Source organism: Mytilus trossulus, unplaced genomic scaffold (assembly GCF_036588685.1).
Source record: "Mytilus trossulus isolate FHL-02 unplaced genomic scaffold, PNRI_Mtr1.1.1.hap1 h1tg000358c__unscaffolded, whole genome shotgun sequence".
NCBI classification, from domain to species: Eukaryota; Metazoa; Mollusca; class Bivalvia; order Mytilida; family Mytilidae; genus Mytilus; species Mytilus trossulus.
Window position 1 is genome coordinate 47,719 of NW_026963337.1, and position 25,280 is coordinate 72,998.

Genomic DNA, 25,280 nt, shown 5'->3' on the forward strand with positions numbered 1-25,280 from the left:
GCTAAACGAGCCAACCTTTATCAAAATCTGGGACATAGCTCATTTACTTTAACTTGACCTTAATGTATTTTACTGTTTATGAAAACTGCATGTCGACAGAGAATTACGTATTTAGTAATTGAATTGTATTATATAGTTTTTTTCAAAGTCATTTCTTAAATTGCAACGAAAATAATATCGTAATGGATAACTCATGTGCTCGATTTTTAACTTGAGTAAAACGGTTCCTCGGCACGGTGTCACACCACTTATTCATTCAATTAGTATTTAGAACATATAAATAAAAATTGAGAAAGTAAATTGGGAATGTGTCAGAGCGACACCAACCCGACCATAGAGCAGACAACAGCAGAAGGCCACCAATGGGTCTTCAATGTAGCGAGAAAACCTACTCTGACAAATAAATGAAACTTCACTTAAGTTTTGAGGCCAAATTGACTTTTTCATTAATTTGAATTACAACTTTAGGGTAAACATGTTACTTAGTTTGCTTACGTGTAGAGAAGGTTGTTAGCAATAGGCGACTTCCGGAATGTCAATAAACTGAATTACCTCTCCCAAAATAGGTGAAAAGTGTTTTTTTACATTTTGTTCATAATGCAAAGTTATTTTAAAAACTTTCTACAAATCTTACTTTTACCCATCATTGCAAACCAGAAAGTCTAAAATTAGCAGTATTTGTACTCTACTGTACTGATTATTACTCGATCATTCTGAATAAGTCTAAATTTTACTGGAAATTTACTTGACCCCAATCTTAACCATACTTGTATGTACTGATTTGTACTCGACCACAATCTAGACAATACTTAAATGTCTGAACTATAATACTCGATCAGTCTGAAACATTTGTAACTTTAAGACCCTTTACAGCTTGATATGTGGTGAAGGCTTTTTCTCATTGCTGAAGATCTTATAGTGTCCTATAATTGCTAACTCCTTCGTCATTTGGTCTCTTGTGGAGAGTTGTCTCTTTGGCAATCATACCGCATCTTCTCAGTACTTATATAAGTATCGCATTCAATTATCTAACCAAATGTCAGGCTTTTTTTAAACTTCTCTATGTGATCTAATTTCTGAAAGGCAAATAATATTTAGGTAACGGTTATGCAAAATTTTTCATTTTTCAGTATACAAAATATACGAAGGATCATATAACGGATTTATGAAGCTAAACATTCTTATTAATGATGCATACCGTTTCTCGATACAAAATTGTACGTGATTGCCAAAGAGATATCTCTCCCATCAGAGACAACTCTCCATCAGAGACAACTCTCAATCAGTGACAACTCTCCATCCGAGACAACTCTCCATCAGTGACAATTCTCCATCAGAGACAACTCTCCATCAGTGACAACTCTCAATCAGAGACAACTCTCCATCAGTGACAACTTTCTATCAGTGACAACTCTCAATCAGAGACAACTCTCCATCAGTGACAACTTTCCATCAGTGACAACTCTCAATCAGACACAACTCTCTATCAGTGACAACTCTCAATCAGAGACAACTCTCCATCAGTGACAACTTTCCATCAGTGACAACTCTCCATCAGTGACCACTATCAATCAGAGACAACTCTCCATCAGAGACAACTCTCCATCAGAGACAACTCTCCATCAGAGACAACTCTCCATCAGTGACAACTCTTCATCAGAGACAACTTTCCATCAGAGACAACTCTCCATCAGTGACAACTCTCAATCAGAGACAACTCTCCATCAGAGACAACTCTCCATCAGAGACAACTCTCCATCAGTGACAACTATCAATCAAAGACAACTCTCCATCAGAGACAACTCTCCATCAGAGACAACTCTCCATCAGTGACAACTCTCAATCAGAGACAACTCTCCATCAGTGACAACTCTCCATCAGTGACAACTATCAATCAGAGACAACTCTCCATCAGTGACAACTCTCCATCAGTGACAACTCTCAATCAGAGACAACTCTCCATCAGTGACAACTATTTATCAGAGACAACTCTCCATCAGTGACAACTCTCCATCAGTGACAACTCTCCATCAGTGACAACTCTCAATCAGAGACAACTCTCCATCAGAGACAACTCTCCATCAGAGACAACTCTCCATCAGTGACAACTCTCCATCAGTGACAACTATCAATCAGAGACAACTCTCCATCAGTGACAACTCTCCATCAGAGACAACTCTCCATCAGAGACAACTCTCCATCAGTGACAACTATCAATCAGAGACAACTCTCCATCAGAGACAACTCTCCATCAGAGACAACTCTTCATCAGAGACAACTCTCCATCAGTGACAACTCTCCATCAGAGACAACTCTCCATCAGAGACAACTCTCCATCAGAGACAACTCTCCATCAGTGACCACTATCAATCAGAGACAACTCTCCATCAGAGACAACTCTCCATCAGAGACAACTCTCCATCAGAGACAACTCTCCATCAGAGACAACTCTCCATCAGTGACAACTCTTCATCAGAGACAACTCTCCATCAGAGACAACTCTTCATCAGTGACAACTCTCAATCAGTGACAACTTTCCATCAGAGACAACTCTCCATCAGAGACAACTCTCCATCAGAGACAACTCTTCATCAGAGACAACTCTCCATCAGAGACAACTCTCCATCAGAGAAAACTCTCAATCAGTGACCACCCTCAATCAGAGACAACTCTCCATCAGAGACAATTCTCCATCAGAGACAACTCTCCATCAGTGACAACTATCAATCAAAGACAACTCTCCATCAGAGACAACTCTCCATCAGAGACAACTCTCCATCAGTGACAACTCTCCATCAGTGACAACTATCAATCAGAGACAACTCTCCATCAGTGACAACTCTCCATCAGTGACAACTATCAATCAGAGACAACTCTCCATCAGAGACAACTCTCCATCAGTGACAACTCTTCATCAGATACAACTCTCCATCAGAGACAACTCTTCATCAGAGACAACTCTCCATCAGTGACAACTCTCAATCAGAGACAACTCTCCATCAGAGACAACTCTCCATCAGAGACAACTCTCCATCAGTGACCACTATCAATCAGAGACAACTCTCCATCAGAGACAACTCTCCATCAGAGACAACTCTCCATCAGAGACAACTCTCCATCAGAGACAACTCTCCATCAGTGACAACTCTTCATCAGAGACAACTCTCCATCAGAGACAACTCTTCATCAGTGACAACTCTCCATCAGTGACAACTCTCCATCAGAGACAACTCTCCATCAGAGACAACTCTCCATCAGAGACAACTCTCCATCAGAGACAACTCTCCATCAGAGACAACTCTTCATCAGAGAAAACTCTCCATCAGTGACCACTATCAATCAGAGACAACTCTCCATCAGAGACAACTATCAATCAGAGACAACTCTCCATCAGAGACAACTCTCAATCAGTAACAACTCTCCATCAGAGACAACTCTCAATCAGTTACAACTCTCCATCAGAGACAACTCTCCATCAGTAACAACTCTCTATCAGAGACAACTCTTCATCAGAGACAACTCTCCATCAGAGACAACTCTCCATCAGAGACAACTCTTCATCAGAGACAACACTCCATCAGAGACAACTCTCCATCAGTGACAACTCTCCATCAGTGACAACTCTCCATCAGAGACAAGTCTACATTAGCGACAACTCTCCATGAGAGGGAACTGCCTATAAGAAACAATCTCCATCAGAAACAATGTACTCTCCATCAGAGACAACATTCCACAAAGACAACTCCTCACCAAAGACAACTCTTCATCAGAGACAACTCTCCATCAGTGACAACTCTCAATCAGAGACAACTCTCCATCAGAGACACCTCTCCATCAGAGACAACTCTCCATCAGTGACCAATATCAATCAGACAAACTCTCCATAAGAAACAACTCTCAATCAGAGAAAACTCTCCACAGAAACAACTCACAATCAGAGACAACTCTCCACAGATACAACTTTCCATTAGAGACAATTTTCCATCAGCGGTAACTCTCCATTCGAAACAACTCTCCATCAGAGACAACACTGCATCAGACACGTCTTTCCATCAGAGATAACTCCCTATCAGATACAACTCTTTATCACAAACAAATCTCTATAAGAAACAACACTCCATTAGAGAACTCCGTCTCCAACAGAGACAACTTACCACAAAGACAACTCTCCATCAGAAACAACTTTCCATCAGAGACAACTCTCCGTCTGAGACAACTTCCCATCAGAGACACCTCTCTATCAGAGACAACCCTCTAATAGAGACAACTCTCCATCAGAGATAACTCTCTCAGACAACTTTCCATCAGAGACAACTCTCCATCAGAGACAACCCTCTATCAAAGACAACTCTCCATCAGAGACAACTCTCCATCAGAGACAACTCTCCATCAGAGACAACTCTCCGCCAGAGACAACTCTCAAGCAGAGACAACTCTCCGTCTGAGACAACTCAATATCGGAGATAACTCTCCATCAGAGACAACTCTCCCTCAGTGACAACTCTTTATCAGAGACAACTCTCCCTCAGAGACAACTCTCAATCAGAGACAACTCACCATCGGGGACAACTCTCCGCCAGAAACAACTCTCCGTCTGAGACAATTCTTTTTTAGAGATAACTCTCCATCAGAGACAACTCTCCGCCAGAGACAACTCTCCATCAGGGACAACTCTCCGCCAGAAACAACTTTCCATCAGAGACGACACTCCGTCTGAGACAACTCTTTATCAGAGATTAATCTCCATCAGAGACAACTCTCCGTCAGTGACAACAGTCCACATTAACAGCTCTCTACTAGAGACAACTATCAATCAAAGACAACTTTCCAACAGAGATAAATCTCCATCAGAGACAACTCTCCATCAGAGACAAATCTCCATCAGAGGCAAATCTCCATCACAGACAAATCTCCATCAGAGACAACTCTCCATCAGAGACAAATCTCCATCAGAGGCAAATCTCCATCAGAGACAAATCTCCATCAGAGACAACTTTCCATCACAGACAACTCTACATCAGAGGCAAATCTCCATCAGAGACAAATCTCCATCAGAGACAACTTTCCATCACAGACAACTCTCCATCAGATACAACTGTCCACCAGGGAAAACTCTTCATCAGAGAACTCTACATCAGAGACAACTCTCCACAGAGGCATATCTCAATCAGAGACAAATCTCAATCAGAGACAACTCTCCGTCAGAGACAACTCTCCTCAGAGACAAATCTACATCAGAGACAACTCTCCACAGAGATAACTCTACATCAGAGAAAACTCTTCGTCAGAAACAGCTAGTTTGAATACAAGGTTTACAAGGTCATGGCGTTTCTCAGACTGTTATGACTAAATTCGTTGGTTCTGTACTGATTGATACTTTAGTCTGAGAGAACAAGATTTATTTGTTTTGCTTTGTTTATTGATGTCTTAATTTTTAGCAGCTGAATATACTCTTATTTCGGTGTCTATTGTCTTAAAGTTAGTCGTTTTTTTTGTTGTCTCGTACCGGTCTTTTGAGTTTATCCTATTGCAATTGCATAATTTTAAAAGTTTGTTCTTATGTTGTACTATTACGCCACTGTCCCAGTTTATGGAAGGATTGTGCGTTCACAAACATGTTTTACCCTGCCATATTCTTTTAATATGTGACTGTGTTAAATCAGTAGCATGTAGTTCTAAAAGTGGTTGTCGTTGGTTCATGTCTTTTGACACATATTTGATTTTTGTAAATTGTTTTGTTATATAATAAGACCGTTATAGTTTTCGTTTGAATTGTTTCACATTTTTTATGTCGGGGCCTTTCATAGCTAACTATACGGTATGAGATTTTGTCATTGTTTAAGGCCGAAAGGGTGCCTTTAATTGCTAAAATCCACCTCATTTGAACTCTGATGGATTGTAACTATACCAGACTTCCCTTTTCTATATTATCTACCTGACTTTTGAACTCGTGTTTTCCATTACTTTCATGAAATATTTGTCACTGGACTTCAAAAATAATCAACCACCAATCAATGAATCAATTTAAACACGTGATAAATCTATCTATCTTCTTATTCCCGCACTCAGTCACAACTTTGACTAGTACGTGCTGGTGCATGCGTGGCTTATTTACAATTTAAAAGAAATACACTTTTCAGTATCATTACGTTATATTGGTGAACAGAAAAAAAATATATACAATATATAAAAGTGATTTAATTTTGAAAAAATGTTTTTGTTTTGTTATCCTATGTATATTTCTTGGTAAAACTGTGTACATGTTATGCAGTGTTTAGAATATTTGCGAAAGAGCAGATATAGAAATCTGCTCTTTGAAGTCGTCAACTGTTGTACAAAGGATTGCTGAGGTTGGAAGTAAGTTCCATTGTACTATTATATGCGCATAAAATGAGAATTTGTAAGAATCTTTACTGGTCTGAATTTGTTTATATAGTGATTGGTATGCTTATGTCTTGTTCTGTTGTCTGATTTAATGAGAAGATCTTTAGTAAAGATTGCTAAATGTTGGTGTAGTATTCGACAATCGATTGATTCGACATATTTTATTTTGTAGTATAATTATTTGTCAACTGTACTCGATCGTAACAGTTTGTCTTTTCAATCAATTGTTGTACCAAACTAACATACTTCATTCATGTCAGGATATATCAATCCAGTCAACTGTGCTTTTATTATAATAAATTCTATTCTTTTTTCAAACTCTGCACGATCCATCGTTACGATTGTGACACAGTTGATCATTATCATCAACTAAGTCACCTCTATTTTCATATTTTAATTAACGTTGCATGATCGTATCGATCGTATTCAATCGTTACGATTGTTCAACAGTTGATCAATATAATCAACTCAGTCAACTCTATTTTTTTACATTTTAAGGAGGTAGACCTAGGTTAAGGGAAATAACTCTTAAAATCATCAGTACGTTTGTGTCAACCATTTTTATAAATATATTCTAAGCTTCTATGTTACATAGGTTATTTTCAATCTGTTTCAGGTAAATGCTTGAAATATGTTGATGAAACTTGACTTTTACAAACACATAACTGATTTAAAGAGTTATCTCCCTGAACCAAGGTCTAACACCTTAAACGTTGCACGATCGTATCGAACGTATCCAATCGTTACAAATGTGCCACAGTTCATCAATATAATCAACGCAGTCAACTTTATTTTCATATTTTAAACGTTGCACGATCGTATTCAATCGTTACGATTGTGCAACAGTTGATCAATTTAATCAACCCAGTCAATTCTGCTTTCCTATTTTAAACGTTGCACGATTGTATCGGTCGTATTCAATAGTTACGATTGTGCAACAGTTGATCAATATAATCAACTCAGTCAGCTCTATTTTTTTTACATTTTAAACGTTGCACGATTGTTTCGATCGTATTCAATCGTTACGATCTTGTCACAGTTGATCAATTTAATCAACTCAGTCAACTCTGTTTTTCACATTTTAAACGTTGCACGGGTACGATCGTATCGATCGTATTCAATCGTTACGATTGTGCAACAGTTGATCAGTTTAATCAACTCAGTCAACTCTATTTTCATATTTTAAACATTGCACGATCGTATCAATCTTATTCAATCACTAAAATTGTGCCAAGGTTGATAAATATGGTCAACTCAGTCAACTCTAGATCTGTATTTTAATAGATATTTGTATAACCGTAGTCTAATAGAATAACATACGCATACGGCGCTAGACGGCGTATTGATACAGCCTACGGCGCTATAAGGCATATTGACACAGCCTATGCCGCTAGAAGGCATATTTAATACAGTGCCGCAATTTTGCACCTGTCCCAAGTCAGGAGCCTCCGGCCTTTGTTAGTCTTGTATGAATTTAAATTTTAGTTTCTTGTGTATAATTCGGAGTTAAGTATGACGTCCATTATCACTGTACTAGTATACATGTACATATTTTTTAAGGGGCCAGCTGAAGGACGCCTACGGGTGCGGAAGTTTCGCCCTACATTGAAGACTCATTGGTGGCCTTCTGCTGTTGTCTGCTCTATGGTCGAGTTGTTGTCGCTTTGACACATTCCCTATTTCCTTTCTCAATTTTATTACTATTACTCTAATTTTAGCCTTAACCTAAGTCTGTAACAATAACACAGCCTACGGTGCCGCTCGGTGACATATAGACATAGCCTACGGCACTAGAAGGCATATAACCCTAACCTAAGTATGACACAATAAAATAGTCTACGGCACTAGGTGGCATATTGACACAGCCTACGGCGCTAGAAGGCAGATTTATTACAGCCTCAGAGGGCATAATCAATACAGATTTACTATTACCCTAACTCTAGCCCTTAGTCTAACCTTAGTATAATACAATAACATACGCATATGGCGCTAGGTGGCATATTGACACAGCCTACGGCGCTAGAAGACATATTTAATATAAGGCTTACTATTACTCTAACTTTAACCGTAACCTAAGTCTGGTACAATAACATAGCCTACGGCGCTAGGCGGCATTTGACACAACTTATGGCGCTAGAAGGCACATCAAAAAAGTCTACGACGCTAGATGGCTTATATTTAATAGTTTTACTATTACCCTAACTCTAACCCTTACCTTAGTCTGACACAATAACATAGACTTCGGTGCTAGGCGATAAATTGACACAACTTATGGCGCTAGAAGGCACATCAAAACAGTCTACGACGCTAGATGGCTTATATTTGATACAGTCTTACCATTACCCTAACTCTAGTAACCATAACCTAAGTATGACACAATAAAATAGTCTACGGCACTAAGTGGCATATTGACACAGCCTACGGAACTAGAAGGCAGATTTATTACAGTCTTACTATAACCCTCAATCTAACCCTAACCTAAGTCTAACACAATAGCATAGCCTACGGTGCCGCTCGGTGACATATAGACATAGCCTACGGCACTAGAAGGCATAGAACTCTAACCTAAGTATGACACAATAAAATAGACTACGGCACTAGGTGGCATATTGACACAGCCTACAGCGCTAGAAAGCATATTTATTACAGTCTTACTATAACCCTAAATCTAAACCTAACCTAAATCTAACACAATAGCATATCCTACGGTGCCGCTCGGTGACATATAGACATAGCCTACGGCACTAGAAGGCATATAACCCTAACCTAAGTATGACACAATAAAATAATCTACGGCACTAGGTGGCATATTGACACATGCAGCCTACGGCGCTAGAAGGCATATTTATTACAGTCTTACTGTAACACTAAATCTAACCATAACCTTAGTCTTACACAACAGCATAGCCTACGGTGCCGCTCGGTGATATATAGACACAGCCTATGGCGCTAGAACGCATATTTAATACAGTCTTACTATTACTTTAACTTTAACCGTAACCTAAGTCTGATACAATAACATATCCTACGGCGCTAGGCGGCATATTGACACAGCACACGGCGCTAGAAGCCGTATTTATTACAGTATTACTGTCACCCTAACTCTTACCCTAACCTTAGTCTGACACAATAACATAGACTTCGGTGCTAGGCGATATATTGACACAGCCTACGGCGCCAGAAGGCTTATATTTAATACAGCTATAAAAAATTGTAAAGGCGCAATTAAGCCGGCATATTTTTACATACTACAGCACAAGCAGGCACATAGAACTCTCTTTCCGATAATATTCATTTGATAATAATTTTTGAAATAATTCTCATGTTGGTTTACTCATTTCAGTTTCTTCATTTTAATGTTCTATATATACTACTGTTATAAACTGGCTACTACAATACACATTTTTGTCACATACATACTTTTCTCTCCTGAAATTGTTGCTATGAACCTTCTTCAAACTTGAATTAATGTTAAAAATGTTTTATCAGTGTTTGAAACAGCAAATTCCTATGCTTCAACTTTTGTATATTTTTCAATTGTGTGTACATTTTATGTTCACTATACTAATATCTCCGTACCCATTCTGACATATATTATTTTCATAGAGTTTATGAAGTGCTGAAGTGGGAAATACAGTAATACAACTTATTTTGTTTAATCTTTATCAATAAAATTTATTAAGTAGTAACCATTAACAAATTGAGTTGATTGGTTCGATATATGATGTTCAAATGTTATCGATCGTTACGATCGAGTCTTCATGAAAACGCATTGAGTTGATTGATTCGACCTATGACGTTCAATCGTTATCGATCGTTATCGATCGTTTCGACCGAGAGTCTTCATCAATACACATTGAGTTGATTGATTCGACATACGAAGTTCAATCGTTATCGATCGTATAGATCGTTACGATCGAGTCTTCATCAAAACACATTGAGTTGATTGATTCGACATATAAAGTTCAATCGTTATCGATCGTATCAATCGTTAAGATCGAGTATCCATCATTAATAAATTGAGTTGATTGAATCGACAAACAATGTTCAAGATCGTTATCGATCGTATCTATCATTAAAGATTTGTTGAATAAATCGATCGTTAATGTGTCTATTCAATTCATTCTTTTTAATTGAATTGAATTAAAACCTGAAGGAAAAATCAACTCTTGTCGAATCAATCAATTGTCGAATACTGTACCTTAATGGAATCTAAGTCCGATGATTATGAATATGCATGTGATGATCTGGTAAGAGCTGTAAAAAAATGGCAAGCTTAGCGACAGATCAGTTGAAATGAATAATAAATCAGTAAAAAATCAGCCTGCCCCTCCCCTCCCCAGAATATCAAATAGTCATCTTCTTACTGTTATTGTCCGTGTAGTTTTTATATTCATCCAGCTTATAGTCCCTAGAGGGATGTTCTACTAAGGCTGCCTTACCATGAAAACATTTATCACTCAGCTCATTTTCTATTATATCTGCATTCATAAATTTATTAATGTCATTTACACTTGTTATGTGCCTCTGTCGTCTAAACTACATATATCTAAAAGTAAAAGAGGGAATGGAGAGACAGAAGATATTCCCAATGCAAAGCTATACAAATAGAAATTGACCTCTTCTAGCTCACTACCGAAGAAACAAAAAAAAACCAAAAAAACACGCCAATCTATAGGAGGGTCCGTGTGTGGGGTTAGCAGAATAGAGAATAATGGACAAAATATAAAGAATAGAGAAAAATGGACAAAATATAAATGGACAATATATAAAGAATAGAGAATAATGGACAAAATATAAAGAATAGAGAAAAATGGACAAATAAAGGATATAGAATAATGAGGTGTCAAAATATAAAGAATAGAAAAACATGGACAAAAAGTAAGAAAAATTAAAGACTATAGAAATGAAGGACCGGCCCATCCAACTTCTCAGCCTCCTCCTGTCCATGATGCATTATACTATGAAGCAGTTAGTATACTAGACTCACGGGCGGATCAAGGATTTTTGAAACTGAGGGGGGTTAATCCCCAAAACGGAATCAAGTTAACTATATATACCGTCGAGGCGGAGCGAGCCGATTTTTTTTTTTGGACAACTTTATTGTAAAAAACATATAAATCGTGTGTAACATGAGAACTCTTTTTTTCCGTTCAAAGGGGGAAATGTACGCCCTCTACGTCAACCTGGATCCGTGCTGGATCCGCCACTGCGACTGCAACATTGTTTGATATATTTATCATTTATCATGAGATTTTCCGGAGAAATAAGTCCTGAAACGAGTTGTACAATATATATGCGCACCAGATTTCGCGCCCCCTGTCAAAAGTGATCATGGCAAAAGTCTGTTTCCTGTAATTTTGAAAGAAATGGAAAAACAGACGATTTTGTTAAGATACACTTTAAGATATAACCAAGATATTGTGAGAACACAGAAAAGTAAGTGAATATAAGACAGACTTCAATCGAAAAAAAGTTGGTTCTTCTAGAACGACAGTCGACATGCAAAAAAATATGAAGTCTATAACATTTGTATAACGACCTATTTACTATGGTTATGAAAAGAAATAAACTAGTTTTGTTTACTTTTTCTAAAAATTGTGATCGCATAGAAGTTTTGGACCGTTTTCTCGCTAATTATGGTTTTTTGTCTGAGTCCAAAATTTTTTTTTCGCGCAAAGCCTGATCAATTTTATTTAGTTTTTCATGTTTTTCAACTCTATCAATCAAATTATCTTTTTCATTTTAACACTATAAGGTATGGGGAAAATCTGGATTCAGAATATTTTTTTTGTCATCTGCTTGAACAGAATATTTTTTTTTCATCAAATTGGGGATCTAGGAAAAAACCATAACCCCCCCCCCTTGAAGTTAAATGGTCTTTCCCTTAACGTGAGATTTAAACGTAGTCTAGACTAACTGATTGTGTTAAGCAATATCATAATAGGGAATGTTGAGGTTTTTTTATAAAAGGATAATGTCATCAGAGCTCCAGATAAGCTGCGTATTTGCGTGATCACGCAATACAAATTAATAAAGAACCCAATGCAATTGCCCATTGTTGGGTTCAATAACCCAATTAATTCAAAGGAAAACCCAATTATATGCCAAAATTATGAGTTCTCAACCCTTTTATTGGCTACCGTTTACGTTAATTTACCCTTATCTGTTTCCAGTCGTCGCGTAAATCTATTTTTATAATATTTATAATTGGAAATTTCCTTTCGTCCTAAAAATAAATTCCTGCATCATGTAGCTGAAATGGGTCCCTGTAGCAGTTTTCCGTTGCTCAATAGGTACACGTGTTTTTGAAAACATTTCAATCTTCTCGGCGTTTATCCATTAGCATGTGTCATGAAGTCATATTTGTTTCGAATTGCTCGGGATTTATCATAACATACATTGAATTCAAACGAAAGTGAATGTCCGGTAAAAATATTGAATAGAAGCATGTTTTCTGCTTCTTTTGAAAAGCTGAGGGAAAGTTCTGATGATAACAAGACCTAACCAGTTTTATTAGAAAGCGTCCATCGAATGCACGGGCGTTTGTGCTTAGAACATTGCTAATAAACATGGGGTTTCGTCAAAAACAAAATCAGTTGGAAAAAGTGAAAGGCCAAATCAAATATTATGACATGATAAAGCACCAGAAACCAAAAGTTCTAACAAACATTTTGATAAAAGACAACTAAAGCCAGATTTATGTAAATTGAATAAAACAAAAACATTCAAGTATAATTAGAGTTTATATACTATTTTTATTTCATTTTACGGTTAATTTATGAATACACAAACAGGCACTGCCACTGGTCTCAGAATTTATTATATAAAGGTATAAGACGAGTGCCTGTGAATACACATATCCGTTTTTGTTAGAAAATACAAAACTGGCAGAAGGTTTGAAACTGGACACAAATTAAACCTACAATTGCTCCTCAGTGAATAAACCAAATAAAACAGCTAGCAAATTACCTTAACCTTAACCCTAAACCAAATAAAACAGCTAAACAAAGAAAGAAACATATTTAAAATGGGAAAAAATCTGGGGTTGATATTGCCTAAATATTCAATATTGTGTTGATGAAAAAAACCAATACATTAAGGAGCTTGGTGGTGAAAAACCATTTTATATTAACCGGAGGGGTGAACTGGAATTGATAATGCAATTAAAAACTTTATCACCCAATTACATTGAATATAAGAAAATGGTGGGTAAAAACCCCAATTTGTGAATTCTTATCTGGAGCTCTGATGTCATAATATGAAAATAAAATGTAGTTTGAATGCCAATGAGACAACTCATATGAAGGGGATGTCAGCAAACATAGGCAACGGTAAGGATTCAACAATGAGAAAAATCCATACCGTATAGTTGGCTTATAAAGGCCCCGACATGAAAAATGTGGAACAATTCAAAGGAAAAAACAAACGGCCTGAATTATAACAAAACAATTTATGAAAAACAAATATGATTGACAGAAATGAACAGGGTTGTGGAAATATTTGACATTTGTTGTGAGAACTTGCCCCTAGTAAAACTAAATTTTACTTGTCGAGAAAAAAGTTACTTGCCCTGAATTTCTTAATAAATATTGAAGTAATTTATTGTAAGCTTGTATGATTCTTAATTTTTAACTGTATCTCAAAAAAAAGTATGTTTGTGATATTTGTTTATGTGTATGAATAAAAGGATGTATATGGATAACTTCAATAAGACAGAAACCCAACAGCAAAACAACCAAAACACATCTGAAGGGCAATTTTGCAATGTTTTTTGAATGAAAGCCAGTACATGTATACATGGTATAGATACATCCATGATAGTTTTGAAACGAGCGAAGAAATGACTAATTAATACATGTATTTAAAATAAATCATTAAGTGTTCCTTTTATCTATTAAATTGCCAACAAATTAATACATTGTAATAATTTGTATATACTTTTAATTAGCAAGATGTGGATGTTTTCTACAAATTGTGCAAAAATTAAATTTATTTCAGAAGTTTCTTCACCATGTTTACTGGAGAACCAAGGGCAGGGGAAATCTGTTAAGCATGACTTTTCAAGTTCTCGTTTGTCCTGAATATGCATGAAATATTTGCCTAGACATTAGGCAACCAACAGTCATGACAGTCAAGCAATCAATCAAATTCTCGTTTTAATTTTTTCATATTCTCTGTCTTTTTCCCTCTGCGTTTTTATGCCCCTGCCGTAGCAGAGGGGGCATTAAGCTTTATCCTTGTCCGTCCATACGTATGTACATGTACGTCCCAATGTTGGTTTCCATTCTCTAACTTAAGTTTGCCTCAACCAAATGTTATGAAACTTACAATGTATACACAGTACTTACATGACTTATTACTACAAAACACAGATTCCATGGAGATTATTTGGCCCTGCCCCCTCAGTAATGGTCTATAATTGACGTTAAAACATTTGCTTCGTTTACATGTATTTGTTTGTGATTTGGTCAGTTCAAGCAGAACCATAAGTGGTAAGCCAATGTTAATTGGTATGCATATATATAAGCATTAGCACGTCTCATTTTCATGGAGAATATATATTTGGCCTCGCAACTTGCGTTAATCTTCTTGACTTGAGACAGACACTCTAATGTGTTTATTAAGAGGGAACTATTTTATTTTAGTTTGAACCTGGACTAGATATGTTATTTTTCAGCAGAAACAAAATGTTATTTATATACTCTTTTTTTTAGGTCTAAAACGTAGTGAACGCTGAAGAAAAGAGTACAGAAATATAAAAACAATAATGTCCTGTTAGATATATACATGTGGCCTACATAGATCTGTTATAAAGAAAGGAGGAAAGTGATTCAGGTAAATTGTGCAGTTAATTCAGAGTATTATGAACCTTTATCATGTTTACATGTATATAAACAGTATTTATTTATAATGACTTAAGCCATTAATGATTTAATATACTACAGATCAGAGAAAAGTGATCTAAGTGGCATATATAAAAACTATTTAAGCCTTTGACCATACAAAACATTTTTAATGATAAATCTATTAGCTATAATTAAGTTTTGTGTCGAGCATAAAGCAATACACTATTTCATATCCATGTTGTTGAAATATTCATACACTGTAGCTGTAAACTCATAGTAGAGAAACTGAATTGATGAATTACTAAATGTAGCAATAGACAAAAATTATATTAAATGTGTTGAGTACATTAACTACAAACTAACAGCTTGTAGTTTAAAAAGTCCATTTTTTCGCTCAACCAGTAATGTTGAGTACAGATTTTAATTGACATGCTTGCCCAAACTGTTCAGGGTTCGACCTCTGCAGTCGTATACAGTTAAGGTGACTTGTTTTTAAATGTGTCAATCTCTCTGAAATTGTACTGCAAGGTACCATAACAGGCAGGAATTGAGTTTGGGGGTAATTACTCCAAGGGGGGTTAAAAGAAAGAAAAAAAAATTTGGGGGGGGGGGGGGGTTTCTTCATAATTTTTTGATTTTTATACTGATATGGCAGGAGATACACACCAAACAGGATGTGTAAATTATAAGGGCCCCGCCTTTAGGCGGGTCGCCCTATAGTGATCAGTCTGTCCGTCCGTCTGTCTGTCCGTCCGTCCGTAACACTTTAACTTTGTGTCCGCTCCATATCTAGAGAACCATTATGATTTCATACTTTATACTTTACATGTTTATTAACCACCACCAGAGGGCGTGTCATGATGTATGTACAACTTCCTAGGTCAAAGGTCAAGGTAAAAAAACTTTGGTTTCAGTTGACAACCCTGTGTCCTGTGGTGAAGATCGTGTCCGCTCTATATCTTGAGAACCGTTATGATTTCAAAGTTTATACTTGACATCCATTTTAACCATGTTAACCAACACCAGAGGGTGTGTCATGATGTATGTACAACTTCCTAGGTCAAAGGTCAAGGTAAAAAAAATTTTGGTTTCAGTTGACAACCTCGTGTCCTGTGGTGAAGATCGTGTCCGCTCCATATCTAGATAACCATTGTGATTTTATACTTAATACTTAACATGTTTATTAACCAACACCAGAGGGTGTGTCATGATGTATGTACAACTTCCTAGGTCAAAGGTCAAGGTCAAAAACTTTGGTTTCAGTTGACAACCCCATGTCCTGTGGTGAAGATCGTGTCTGCTCGATATCTAGATAACCGTTATGATTTCAAAGTTTATACTTGACATCCATTTCAACCACCACCAGAGGGTGTGTCATCATGTATGTACAACTTCCTGGGTCAAAGGTCAAGGTGAAAAAAACTTTGGTTTCAGTTGACAACCCTGTGTCCTGTGGTGAAGATCGTGTCCGCTCTATATCTTGAGAACCGTTATGATTTCAAATATTATACTTGACATCCATTTTAACCAACACCAGAGGGTGTGTCATGATGTATGTACAACTTCCTAGGTCAAAGGTCAAGGTCAAAAACTTTGGTTTCAGTTGACAACCCTGTGTCCTGTGGTGAAGATCGTGTCCGCTCCATATCTAGATAACCATTGTGATTTTATACTTAATACTTAACATGTTTATTAACCAACACCAGAGGGTGTGTCATGATGTATGTACAACTTCCTAGGTCAAAGGTCAAGGTCAAAAACTTTGGTTTCAGTTGACAACCCCATGTCCTGTGGTGAAGATCGTGTCTGCTCGATATCTAGATAACCGTTATGATTTCAAAGTTTATACTTGACATCCATTTTAACCACCACCAGAGGGCGTGTCATCATGTATGTACAACTTCCTAGGTCAAAGGTCAAGGTAAAAAAAACTGGTTTCAGTTCACACCCTGTGTCCTGTGGTGAAGATCGTGTCCGCTCTATATCTTGAGAACCGTTATGATTTCAAATATTATACTTTACATCCATTTTAACCAACACCAGAGGGTGTGTCATGATGTATGTACAACTTCCTAGGTCAAAGGTCTGTCTGTCTGTTGGTCTGTCCATCGCTAACAAATTTGATCCACACAATATTTTGAGAGGACAGCTGTTATTATTTCATACTTTATACCTGACAAACAATCACACATGAGACTATGTAATAACTTCAAATAATGCTTCATATCAGATTATCCATACAACTTATTTACCCCACGTTATTGACAGCGGGGCCCACAGAGATGGCTCCCATCTCAATGGCATCTAGTTATATTAAGTATTGTGCAATAGCATAGGACACAAAATGACTTCATGCTATAATGAATATGTTCTTAAAACTTTTCCACTAATTAGCTTTGTATGGTACATGTACCTTTTCTTTTTTAATTCATAACAGGTACATAAAAATTCAGGGAAAGTTTTACCAATATTTATATAAACGTGAAACAAACTGAAATTGAGCTACATGTATTTTTTTATATTTTCAGTTTGAAGATCTACTATTAGTATTTATTGATTCAAGGTCCAGTCAAGTTATTACTATCTATAGGTCAGTGAACATTACATTGATATTGTATTGGAATGTTTAATGATTTTTTTTATCAAATGAAAATCAGAAATATATTAAAATTGTAAATGTGAATTAAAGGGGAGATAATCTAGAGCTATATGATTCATTTTAAATAGTACTAGACCAGTGTTTGTATAAAAGGGGAGATAATCCAGAGCTATAGGATTCGTTCTAAATAGCATTAGACCAGTGTTTGTTTTAAAGGGGAGATAATCCTGAGCTATAGGATTCATTCTAAATAGCATTAGACCAGACTGAGTGTTTGTATTAAAGGGGAGATAATCCAGAGCTATAGGATTCATTCTAAATAGCATTAGACCAGTGTTTATATTAAAGGGGAGATAATCCAGAGCTATAGGATTCATTCTAATAGCATAGACCAGTGTTTGTATTAAAAGGGAGATAATCCAGAGCTATAGGATTCGTTCTAAATAGCATTAGACCAGTGTTTTTATTAAAGGGGAGATAATCCAGAGCTATATGGTTCATTCTAAAAAGTATTAAACCAGTGTTTGTATTAAAGGGGAGATAATCCAGAGCTATAGGATTCATTCTTAATAGCATTAGACCAGTGTTTGTATTAAAGGGGAGATAATCCAGGGCTATAGGATTCATTCTAAATAGCTTTTTTTTTGTATGAAAGGGGAGATAATCCAGAGCTATAGGATTCATTCTAAGGGTGCTATAAACAGTTTCGTATAAAAAACTAGGGGTTATTCCCCAACTAAAAATAGACATGAAGGGAAGTCCCTTTTTATCAACATAATTGGTGAAAAAGTATCATGTTTTTTGTATTTGGTTGTAAAGATATGTTAATTAACTTCAATTAAAACAGGTTGAATGATTAAAATAATTTAAAAAAATAGATTAAATATTCATGTTTTGAGGGGAGACAACACTGTAAACAGTATGTTTTTTTGGCAGTGAAAATTAAAAACTTATTTGCAGCCACTGTAGCTCTTTTCGGAGCAGGCGAACGTAGCCTGAAGCATGAATTTTTTGAAAGACCAGGTAAAAATCTATGAAATTCATACAACTTTGATTATGAAAAATGTGCAGGTATCATGTCTTCAGAGGTGTGCACATGACCTGATTTCAGGTTTTTTAAGCTTAAATTAGGCAATGTTTTTCCCAGTTTCTCTGGATAAAACTTTTTTTATACTATTAAAAGTACACTTTTTTTTTATTCCATTACAAACTAGAGAACATTCTGATTCCAGTGATATCTAGTTTTATACAAGTATCTTTATTAATCAGTCCACCACTAAGGGTCACTTATACATGGTCCCTCAAAATATGACGTCATAGAAAAAACTGTTGATTGCACCCTTAAGGGACAAATATAGAATATAGTGATGTTTTAGCATAGAAATGTGTTTGCGAATGGAGTAAAATAATTCTGAAAAATATTGTACGGCATGTATACATTAATTTAAAAGCATCAGTTTGGTATATTTAATGCAAATATTACATATTTGTACATAGCAACCAGATATAAGAAAACCAGACTCTGTGCGAATATTGAAGTTTTTTTATTTTTTGCGACGTCATGATATGTTTATTCAATCTCTCATATATTTGGAACCAAAAGTTGCATATGAAAAGTGTAGATTTTTTCTACTTTGACCTTTACTCCTGATCAGTGTAACATAAAGTTTTATTCATTATAATATATATTTGGTACTTTTTATAGTAAAAAAGGTACACATGCCATTCCTAAGAAAAACACTTTTTCAATATTTTCTCAACTCAGCTATAACTTAGTTCATATAGTACTAGGGACAAAATCTATTTAAAGTAACTTTATTCATGCCTATTTCATAGTTTTTATTCTATTTATTCAAAAGAAACCCTATTTTATGATTTATTTTCTTTGTAAAACTGATGAAAATGTGATACAGGAAATGTTTGGGATTTGCCAGTTAAACTGTTTGCCACTGGCCAATATGCCACTACTGCACGATATAAAAAAGAGCTGTAGTTTCACTATTTGTGGTCACAATCCTTAAAGTAAGACATCATTTTAATCGGTATAGTGTACAGATTCAGAAAAGCTGAGAATTTTTTATATATCGCATTCAAAGTTTTGCTTAAATAGGATTATACCAGTGTTTGTATTAAAGGGGAGATAATCCAGAGCTATAGGATTCATTCTAAATAGCTTTTTTTTTTGTATTAAAGGGGAGATAATCCAGAGCTATAGGATTCATTCTAAATATTACTAGACCAGTGTTAGTATTAAAGGGAAGATAATCCAGAGCTATAGGATTCATTCTAAATAGCATTAGACCAGTGTTTGTATTAAAGGGGAGATAATCCAGAGCTAAAGTATTCATTCTAAATAGCATTAGACCAGTGTTTGTATTAAAGGGGAGATAAGCCAGAGATATAGGATACATTCTAAATAGCATTAGACCAGTGTTTGTATTTAAGGGGAGATAATACAGGGCTATAGGATTCATTCTAAATAGGATTAGACCAGTGTTTGTATTAATTCTTTTAGAACAAGGTTAAAATTTTGCACTTAGCAACTTTTGTGACGGGATACAAAAAATAAAATGACACAATTACAAAATTAATTGTACTTGGAAATTGAAACTAATTAAACATTGCAAGCATTACAAATAGAGATGTAAACTAAGAAATCAAAGTGTGCTGTATGAATGCAAGGATGGGAGGTATATGTCAATGAGACAGCAACCAATCAACAAAAGAGGTCAATGGTTTTAACAATAGACAAGTGTGTCTATAAAGTGTTGTTTTAATTGCATTTATATTTTCAGTTTGAACATCAATAATGTCTAAAATCAATATATTTATTTGAGAATTGTCCAGTCCTTGGGATCATTGTCCAGTCCTTGGGATCATTGATTGTCCAATCAATTTAATGCTTGTCCAGTTGAGTTGTTATTATAGGTAAGTGTACATTGTATGTGAACTACAATGTATATAGGATCATTTACTTCTGAAATTTATTTCAAAAGAGTGAATATTGGATTTTAACTGTAACAGGGTAGATATAGTTTACATTCAAAATATCACAAGACCCCTGTTTTTATGTAGTAAGTAAGACTCTAAAAACTAAGAATGCATCCTGTAAAAGAAAAGGTTTAGAGGTCTATATCAATGAGACAGCAACCAATCAATGAAAGAGGTCAAAATGGAATCAAACAATTCGCAAACATCTGTATAACATGTGATTATTATTTCAACCTGAAATAGAAACATTTATATTCTCATTTAAAACATCTATTATTAGTATTTATTTGATCCCTGTCCAGTCAAGTTGATCCTTGTCCAGTAGATTTGATCCCTGTCCAGTCAAGTTGACCCCTGTCCAGTCAAGTTGACCCCTGTCCAGTTAAGTTGACCCCTGTCCAGTCAGGTTGATCATTGACCAGTCGATTTGATAACTGTCAAGTCAAGCTGTTAAAGGTAAGTGTATATTATATGTAAACTATATTTTCATATAATATAGGATCATTTTCTATTGAATTTTTTAAAAAGAGAGGCGAATGTAGAATTTTAAACTCTTACAAGGGGAGATAATTAACAGATATATTTTACATTCAAAATATCAAAGCATTGGTATATCAATGAGACAGCAACCAATCAATGAAAGAGGTCAAACTGGTATCAAATAATAGACAAGCATCTTTATAACAAAAAGTTACATGTTATCATTATTTCAACCTGAAATAGAAACATTCATATTCTCATTTTAAACATCTATCATCAGTATTTTTTTGATTCCTGTCCAGTCAAGTTGAACCTTGTCCAGTCAAGTTGATCCTTGCCCAGTCAAGTTGATCCCTGTCCAGTCAGGTTGATCCTCGTCCAGTGGATTTGATCCCTGTTCAGTCGATTTGATCCCTGTCCAGTCAAGTTGATCCTTGTCCAGTCGATTTGATCCCTGTCCAGTCAAGTTGATCCCTGTCCAGTCAGGTTGATCCCTGTCCAGTGGATTTGATCCCTGTCCAGTCAAGTTGATCCTTGCCCAGTCGATTTGATCCCTGTCCAGACAAGTTGATCCTTGTCCAGTAGATTTGTTCCCTGTCCAGTCAAGTTGATCATTGTCCAGTCAAGTTGATCCTTGTCCAGTAGATTTGTTCCCTGTCCAGTCAAGTTGATCATTGTCCAGTCAAGTTGATCCTCATCCAGTGGGTTTGATCCCTGTCCAGTCAGGCTGTTGTTATAGGTAATTAGTACATCAAATGTGAACTATATAGAATCATTTAAAACTGAAATTTGTTTCAAATGTAAAATATATTCAAACTCTTAAAGGGGAGAAAATCAACAAATAGTTTTAACATTCTAAATCACATCTAAATCTAAACCCCAAACCAATATTTTATAGTAAACAAGACACTCACAAATCAAAGAACATGACATCATTTCGAAATTATTCTCCTCCAAAAATTGATTGGTTAAACTAAAGTGTGAACTTGGGTTAAAGGATAAAAAATTAAAGGTATTTGCCGTAGCTAAATCAACTATCGTATTAAATAAAGAGTGCAGAAAATTCCCATACTGTTAAAAACGTTTACTTCAACTAAATTGAGTGCTTATTATATAAGGCTACATCCCACACTGACATTGACCCTGTACTAAAAGTAGAAAGCAACATCATAACTCACATGATATTTTCAACAGTATATGTCATTCATTAAATGTTTCAGAGATGCTTTAGATGGTGGCACTGTCTTACTGACAAATTTCTTTGACTTCAGATGTACTTTCATCAGTTTTAATCAATTAGGTATGTATTGTATAATATATGTTTTTAGCTCACCTGGCTTTTCTCATCACTTGGCGTCAGTTGTCCATGGTTGTAGTTGTTAACTTTTACAAAAATCTTCTCCTCCAAAACTACACAATCATAATAAGAGTATCTAGTTTAAAAAGTGATCAACTATATTTGGTGTATGTAATGAGTGTAGGATGTACATGTCTGTCTGGCTTGGTTTATCTGACCTTGACCTCATTTTCATGGATCATTGATATGTTAAGTTTAAAATTTATTTTATTGTAGTAAAGCTTCATTCATCTTTATGTCATTATCAACATAAAGTAAATCATAAAAAGTAAAGCATGCAGGACATTTCAGCATGTGCATTCTTGCTGTATTAACAAAATCGTGTGTTTGAGGAGGGAAAGGGGTCAGCAGGGGGATAGTCATTTATTACATGAATTAATAATGTGATTCATATATGTATTCCTTTTAAATGCCCTACCGTATCAGAGGGGGCATTAAGTTTAACCCTTGTCCGTCTGTCCATCCTTACATCCATACGTCCAGAAATTAGTTTCCGTTCTCTAATTTTTGTTTGCCTCAAACAAATGTTATGAAATATACACAATGCTTATTACCACAAAACACAGATCAAGATTGAATTTTGGTGGCGTCACTTTTACCATTCTAGAGTTATGCCCCTTTAAATTGGAAAAATTGCTGAATTTTTCATTTCCTTTCACTAACTTAAGTTTGCCTCAAGTCTCAAAAAAATGTTAAACTTTTACACAATGCTTATTACCACAAAACACAGATCAAGTTTGAATTTTGGTGTCGTTACTTTTACCATTCTTGAGTTATGTCCCTTATAACATTGTATGCATGCAGGGGCATCATCTGTGTCCCTTGGACACATTCCCCAATTTTTTATTTTACTTATTCTAATAAATATAGATTAATGTTCAGTGCAATTAATAGTACCTATAAATATTAAACTATTTCTTGCAATTGTTTTGTTTGAAAATTTATAAAGATTGGTTCAACAGATTTTATTTCACTTTATTTTTGGTAAGTACATTTTTTATGTCTTTTTATGTTAAGTAAGTATGTTTGATTTAAGACTTAAATTATTTATTTATTAGCAAAGCAGTGAAACGTTTATTTTTACACTTCAGTGATCACACTGGTTTGAACTTGAATTTTATTAGTATACTCTTGCTTTGAAATCTATTCAATAGCTATTTTCACTCTTGTTATTGGATATGTAAATTTTCTGGGTTGTAAAATTATTATTTATACTATTGCAAAGTTTGATCATTACCTTTTAGTCGGCTAACGACGAAGTTGAAGGGGACTTACGGTTTGCACTCTGTCTGTCTGTCTGTCCATCCGTCAGTCCGGCAAATCAGCTTTCCACACTTTTTTTCTTCGTTCTAAAATATATTGATTTGATATTTTTGTTATATGGTTTTATCAGGAAAAGTTACAGATCAAGTTCGAACTTTGTTTCATCCTGATGATTTAGTCTTGATCTATGGTCCATAACAAAAATCCATATCTAATGTAAGAGTACTATGTTAAACCATTTGTCTATACAAAGAGAGAAAACTCATTTTTTTAAAGATTTTTTTTAGTAAATTGTTTGAAACATTTGTGCCAGTTTGTGTGTTTGTTATTTTGTATTAACTAATTTTCGGAATGCTATATATATTAAAAAAATATTATTGAGTGATATTGATTGATAATTGGTATATAGTTTTATCATGACAAGTTCCAGATCAAGTTCAAATTTTTGTTTTGATCTGATAATTTTCTGCATGTTATGGTCCATGGACTTGAAAAATTCACTCATATAATCAGTTATTCACACTGTTTTTAGTCATGCTTAAATAAAATGACTTGATATTTACTTTTTGTTTACACCAAGACAAGTTATAGAACAAGTTAGAATTTTGTTCCATTATAATGTAATTTTTACCCAGTAGGGGACTATGTATTGCCATGCAATACTCTTAGAATGCTTGTTGAATTAAAAATGTAAGTATTGATTCAATAACAAGACTATGTGGTATGATTGCCAATGAGACAACTTTCTTACAGAAAAGTAAATGTCATGTATGACCTCCAGTCACAAAAATGAGGTTAAACATTACATATATATTATTATTCTTCACTTAATTCGTAATTAGTCCCCTATCAAAAAAGTCAAATTTTGACGGGACGTATTATGGTATACAAATGTCCAGCGTCTGTCCGTCGTCAACATGTTGACTGTACCTTGAGAACGACTTATCCAAATTTCATGAAACTTGACATAGTTGTTTCTTATGATGGTCAAATGATCTGTATACTTTTTGGTGAAAATAAGATTAAAACTTTTTTAGTTACAGGACTTTGTAACTAAAACAGGGGGTGTTTTTTTTTACATGTAACGCTGTGTCTCAAAAACAATTTATGGTTATTGCTTAAGACTTTACACACTTTTTAGCTACATTAATCTAAAGATCTGTATACTTTTTGGTGATGATTCAAAATTTTATTTTAGAGTTGTTGAGTTTTTTGTAAAAAAAGGGATAGGGGTTACACATGTTGCGCCATATCCCAAAAACTAGTTTTGATTATTGCTTAAAACTTTACACACTTCTTAGTTATATTAATCTAAAGATCTGTATACTTTTTGGTGATGATTCTAATTTTTTTTTTA

The 25,280-nt window shown here is 35.2% G+C and overlaps 1 long non-coding RNA gene across 1 annotated transcript in view; it reads left to right on the forward strand.

The window, feature by feature from the left end:
• The window catches only part of LOC134701869 (uncharacterized), a 537,736-nt gene that overhangs the window by 847 nt on the left and 511,609 nt on the right, over positions 1-25,280 (forward strand). Inside the window, exons 2-3 of the long non-coding RNA XR_010104238.1 lie at positions 15,102-15,222; positions 17,762-17,823. This is a non-coding gene — a long non-coding RNA (uncharacterized LOC134701869). The remainder of the gene's footprint in view (positions 1-15,101; positions 15,223-17,761; positions 17,824-25,280) is intronic.